Below are 5879 nucleotides of genomic sequence, written 5' to 3'. Positions count from 1 at the left end.
CTCCAGCGCGGCTGAAGTATCTTCATTGTCGTAGCGACGTGTCTGTGTCTCACCTCCTTATTTTCCGAGGTTTTAGAAGCATCCTTTTCAACGGAGTCACCGCTGCGCCTGCCGGCTCCAGTCTCGTTTCGATCCGTAGCCACCTCTTCAGCTTTTCTCATTGATTCTCTGCTCCCTGGGCGGCCGGCCTTCAGAATTGTTTGTTAAAACACGGCGCGAGTGGTGGAGGGGCAATAATATGCCGTTCGCCGTAGCCATGAAGTTTGAGTCGAAAGGTGGTGAGCGTGGAATAACCAGCAATAGCGCATTTCATTCATTTTTATTTACCCAAAAGAAAATACCAAAAATAAGACTAAAAACCCAAATTACAGTCAACCCCCAATCGCAGTCCGGCAGGGTGTGGTTGGCCAGCCGGATGAGGTGCGTCGCCAGGCGGTCCTCCAGCGTCCCCACCATCACCACCCCCACCGACTGCGAGGGGGTGGGCGGCCTCACGGACGAACGGCCCAAGGACATCTCGACGCAGGGCTGTGAGAGAGAAGAAAGGAATTAGCAAACGAAAACAACAATGAAAGAGAGCAGGGGTGACCGACAGATACTCACAATCAGGGGAAGCGAATAGTTAAAAAAAAGAAAGCGAAGGAGGCGGCATCCATGTCACGTATCTACCACATGGTAAGCTGTCACTCTACGGTGACCCCGGAGCAGAGGACACCGCGGTCTGACACCGGAGCAGGCACCGTTTGAGGTACGGGAGCTCGCGACCGTGGTGACCGGTTCGGGGTGACCTGCAGAGTCGTCCCGAAGCAGTGGTAGACCCCGGCCCGGATGGCCTCGCGGCAGGCCGTGTCCATGACCAGCACGGTGCCGGTGGTGACGGTGTTGGCCGTGGCAGAGCTATGGCTGAAGTCTCCACAGTGAGAGATGGTCTGGATGTACCTGACGTCGCAGTGGATGTAGTGCCACAAAACCCTCCCATTAAGGAGCATCTAGCCACGCCACTGAGTGTTGTTCTTACTCCGTTGGACGTGTCCTTTCCGGTGTGCTGCAGTCTCTGGTTTGTGTTCTTCGTCGTCATTAATATAAAAACGAACTGTGTGGACAAAAATGAAAGTTAGTTCTTATGAAGCAGTCACAAATCCTTATCCATAAAGTAACAACCAAGAATGGTAAGCATTGCTGTTCATAGCCGTTCACCAATGGTTTATAATACATGAGTAAAGTAACTTACTGGATCTTGTTTGATATGCAATGTCGGAGCAGAAAGCAATTTCGTCTTTCTCCACCATGAAATCGTCATCTTCGCGACGCTTTCGCTTCGCACCCACCTCCTCCGGCAAAGCTGCCTGCGCTGAAAATTAAAACAACAAGGTTCTCTTAGCCCTATTACTTTCATCCACTCCAAAAAGCGATGAAGGCGCCTTAGAGAGTGCAACAAACCCACCCACCCGCGATCAGCTTGTCAATTTACTTATTTCTCTGTCTTCGTCGTCGTCGCACTTATAATCATTGGCCCGTTGTCCAATCCTCTTCAACATAGTATTGCTGGAAATACAAAAGATGAAAATTCACGATTATCACATGCATGATTTAATTCACAAAAAATGTTATAAGATAAGAGGGAGAAGCTACACGTCCTGCGCGTGGCGTCTCAAGGGGGGGAGGGGGCGGGGGGCCGCTGAGCGATGCGTTTAGAGTTCTTCGACTGCGCTGAAAATTTAAACAACAAGGTTCTCTTAGCCCTATTACTTTTATCCACTCCAAAAAGCGACGAAGGCGCCTTAGAGAGTGCAACAAACCCACCCACCCGCGGTCAGCTTGTTAACTTACTTATTTCTCTGTCTTCGTCGTCTTCGTCGTCGGACTTATAATCATTGGCCCGTTGTCCAATCCTCTTCAACATAGTATTGCTTTTCTTTTATGAGCTAAGTCTTCGATCGGTCCTTCCTTTAACTTAGGGAACCGGTGCTCATGATGGCCCGCTCCTCCTCGAAGTCGTCGTGCAGGACGACGACCGCCCGCCGTAACTCCTCCTGGGTATTTCCACGCCAGACCATCGCACCCCCGATATCGACGGTGATGGAATTAGGTTAGGTTAGGAGACGGCGGGGGACGGAGCGCCGGGACCCCGTGACCAGGGATGATACCCAAACCGAAACGATACCAGGGCGGTTACGACAGCAGTTTGCACTTATCACTAAATCGCAAAAAGCGTAGCACCTAGAACCAAGGGAACAGGTTTTCCTTGTTTATCAAGGCCTAGCGGAGTTTTGTTCCCATATGGGCCAAGTCCAAATTCCGCTTTCCTGAGTTTTGTTCTTTTGGGGGCCTAAATCAACAAAACTCAGGGAAGCGGACTTTGGACTTGGCCCATATGGGAACAAAACTCCGGTAGGCCTTGATAAACAAGGAAAACCTGTTCCCTTGCTTCTAGGTGCTACACTTATTGAGTTTTCGTCATAAGTGCAAACTGCTGTCGTAACCGCCCTGGTATCGTTTCGGTTTGGGTATCATCCCTGCCCGTGACGAGCGATCCCCTGGAGGACCCTCGCCGTCGTCCGCAGCACCTACCCGAAACCGCTGCCTGGTCCCTGGCCGTGAGTGTGCGTGGCCAGGGACAGCAGCATGGCTGCCGTCCACCGCAAGATCTGGGCCAGGGAGGGTCTGGTGATGGCGGGTCGGTCCAGGGCGGCGGCTGCAGTGATAGTCACCGTGGGGAGAAAACCGGGTGAAGTCGAGGCGGCGTCGGTGGCAGTCCCTGGGTGAGGCGCCCATGGGCGACCAATGGTCCGTCCATACTGCAACCTTAGACACCCATGGTGAATCCATTGGTGCCTATGGTCGTGAAGGGGTGACCATGGTCGATCCGTGGACAGGCCATGGACAATCCATGGTTGGCCCATGGGTCATCCATTACAAATGGACAACCAATGGTCATCCTCAGACGGTCCATGGACGGCCAATTGACAATGACTTCCTCGTGCATCTAAGTCTCCAAGTAATTTTCACAAAGTCCTTTTAACTTTTGAACCGTTAGTCCGAAACAAAATCTGAATTTAGAATTGAGTGAAGCGCGAAAAGTTCATGTAGAGCCCACCATGTTATTCTGACTTGGAAAGACTGCTTAATAGTGGGAGGACTTTGCCAGAGCAATATGCATCCAGTGTGGACCCTCCATGGGCCGTCCATGGGCCGTCCATGGACTGTCCATAGATATCCGCTTTCAATTTCCCATGGACCGCCCATGGATCGCCCATGGGCGCCTCACCCAGGGGTGGCGGCGTTGGCGGCGTCGGGGGCAAGGGCCTGTCCGGCGCTGGCGGTGTGGTGTCGAGACTCCATGGCAAGGCTAGTGGCGACTGGTGCCAGCCCCGGTGGCCCGTGCCGCTTTATACCGCCAAGGATCCTGCATCAGCGGAACCGCGCAGCGGGCGACGGGCGCCAGCGCAAACAGCAGCACGCAGCGCCGATTTTGGGGGGTCGACCCCAAAAAAAGCTAGGGCCACTGATAACTCCTCGGGTTGCAAGGGTCGCCAACTAGGCCGAGCCTGTGTCCAAACAAGGGAAAGGGGGCTGGGCGCGTCAAAGAGAACGTAGATTCCGTAAGACTCCTAGCTGGATAGGTGAAGTTCCCAGATGCTACGCTGGACTCGAACTGCCACGATGCTCCGTCGGGGCGCATCGCGGCGCCGCTGCTAGGGCGGCCGCGCGGGGAGGGCGCGCGTCATGTTTGTAAACATATGACGGTGTGAGCACCACCGCTGTTGCTGCCCCTGCCGACAGCCAGCTGAGCAGCCGAGCGAGGGCGTGCGGCCCGTACGCCAGGACATCGCCGAGGCCCGTGTCTGTTCCGCCGGCAGTCCTGATGAGCTCGGCGGTGGGAAGGGCTACGCGGTGAGCCGTCATGAAGGTCCAGGATGGACACCAGTCCAGTCGGAACCCTACTGAGACACGGTGCTTCCCTCCAGCGATCAGCAAACCGCACTCTCCTCCCACTCCACCTGCAAGGTTTTGTCGATGCTGCACTTCTCTACCCCCCCATTTCACTTCGTAAGTAGAGCACGACTGTCTTCAGTGGGTGCGGGAATCAAGTATGTCGACACTGGCTCTTCTTTACCATTTTGTAAGTGGAGCACGACTCTCTTCAGGAGGGATGCAGGAATCAGGTTTTTTGATTATAATTTAATGACAAACGCATAATTTCTTATTTCATACTTGATTTTATTCATTGTTTTTCCAGCTCTTCCATCATCTCAATTAGTTCACTCAACATGACATTTGCCGGGTCATTAAAATCCCGCGGAGGATCAATTTTGTCTTCACCCCCAGCCACATTCTCAGTTACACTTTTTAGTCTGTAATGACCATATGCTAGGGTATCAATATTATTTCGTAACAAATACCTCTTGTCATCGTAACAGCTGAAACCCCGTTTTGTTGAAAAAGTTTCATACAGGTGGTGTTTTTGGTCAGTGGATATTTTCGAAAAGCTGACCATTTTCACACCAATGGACTCATGACACTTTTTGTAATCATCAAAAGTGAGCTGACCTTTCAACGCAACCTTCGGAATTCCTTTCACTACACATTTTGTTTACAACTCTAACCGCCCCACTATCCCACTAACCACCCATTCCACAGAGTGCTGCGATCGATACTATGACGAGGCATACTGAAATTCCGCAACACAGCAGAATACAGCCCGCGACATCTCACCGCACGCTATATGTTCTCATAACCGTGACATTTCCCGCTACCCCCCCCCCCCCCCTCCGCAGCCAAAATTCGGTCGTCGCGACGTGGGTAGTTTCGTCGTAGAAGCTCTTGGCTGCCCTGGCGGCGCGACGTAGGTCCGGCGGGGCAGCAATGGCACGGCCCAGACTCTCGCATGTGGCCGCGGCCAATTCTGCCCCTAAGGTCGGCCGCCAGTCGGCCGCGTGCCTGGCCGCGTCGACGATCACGGCCTCGGCCTCTTGTTGTATCCATGGTGGGAGGGTGACGCACGTCTTGATGGCGAGGGGCCTCCGTCAGGGGGCTGCTCATTTCAAACTGTCTCTGCCCCATCCAACCGCCACGGTCTCAATACTCCCTTCTGTACAATTCTGGCCGTGTGAGAAGGTCGCGAGGAAACCTCCTTACGCCCCGCGGAGTTGGTAGCAATGGAGAACGGCTTGGAGTCCCTGGGCGCTGCGCCTCGTCGTTCCTCGTTGGCCGGCGTGCCGAGCTGTCCTGCCAGAAGTCGTGCGCCCAGACCTGGGCCCTGACGTGTCTTGGAGGCGGTGGGATCAAGTCGCGGATGCCAAACACGGGGCTCTCGCCGCGTCTCGGCTGCACTGCAAATCCAAGTGTAGGACAGGTCGACACTTTAAAGCGTTGACCAGTTTGTCCTACGCTTGCAAGTGTCGACCAGTTGTCGACCACAGCCACGAGAACTCGCTGTCATAGGCGTCGTCTTCCGCCCGCCGGACGTCCCCGACGCGCCAAAGTCAGACCTTAGCGCGCGATTCGCAGCAAGCCTCGCCCCAAAATACAAGGGACCGTACAAAATTTGCGAATTAATAAGCAAACGAATCGTAATTGTACAGGGGACAGAGAAAGCCCCGCTAAAAGTACACGTGCAAGACCTTAAAGTGTGCCACACCGGCGTGGATCGGTAGGGGAAGGCGAGGGAGCAAGAGGGGCGACCTGGAAGGAGCACGAGTAAAGTACGTGAACAACAACTTACTGATTTATTCAGAAGAATGGCACACAAACAGCACCAACCCCCCCCCCCCCCAAAACCCCCCACAGCCACGAAAATTCGGACTCGTAGGCTTCGTCAACAACCCCCCGGACATCACCGACGCGCCCCCAGTCATCCTGGCTGAACGCCTCCCGAC

The 5879-nt window shown here is 54.0% G+C and overlaps 1 long non-coding RNA gene across 1 annotated transcript; it reads right to left on the bottom strand.

Annotated features, from left to right (window-relative positions):
* Positions 1-709: 709 nt before the first annotated feature.
* On the bottom strand, positions 710-1849 carry LOC117647513. The gene is made up of 3 exons (XR_004587831.1): positions 1449-1849; positions 1232-1351; positions 710-1093 (listed from the first exon to the last, which is right to left on the bottom strand). It is a non-coding gene; the product is annotated as an uncharacterized LOC117647513 (long non-coding RNA).
* Between the last annotated feature and the right edge of the window lie 4030 nt (positions 1850-5879).

The sequence above is a fragment of the Thrips palmi genome, unplaced genomic scaffold (assembly GCF_012932325.1).
Source record: "Thrips palmi isolate BJ-2018 unplaced genomic scaffold, TpBJ-2018v1 HiC_scaffold_2, whole genome shotgun sequence".
NCBI classification, from domain to species: domain Eukaryota; kingdom Metazoa; phylum Arthropoda; class Insecta; order Thysanoptera; family Thripidae; genus Thrips; species Thrips palmi.
The sequence above is the reverse complement of the archived record's forward strand: the minus strand, read 5'-3'. Positions and strand labels throughout refer to the sequence as shown.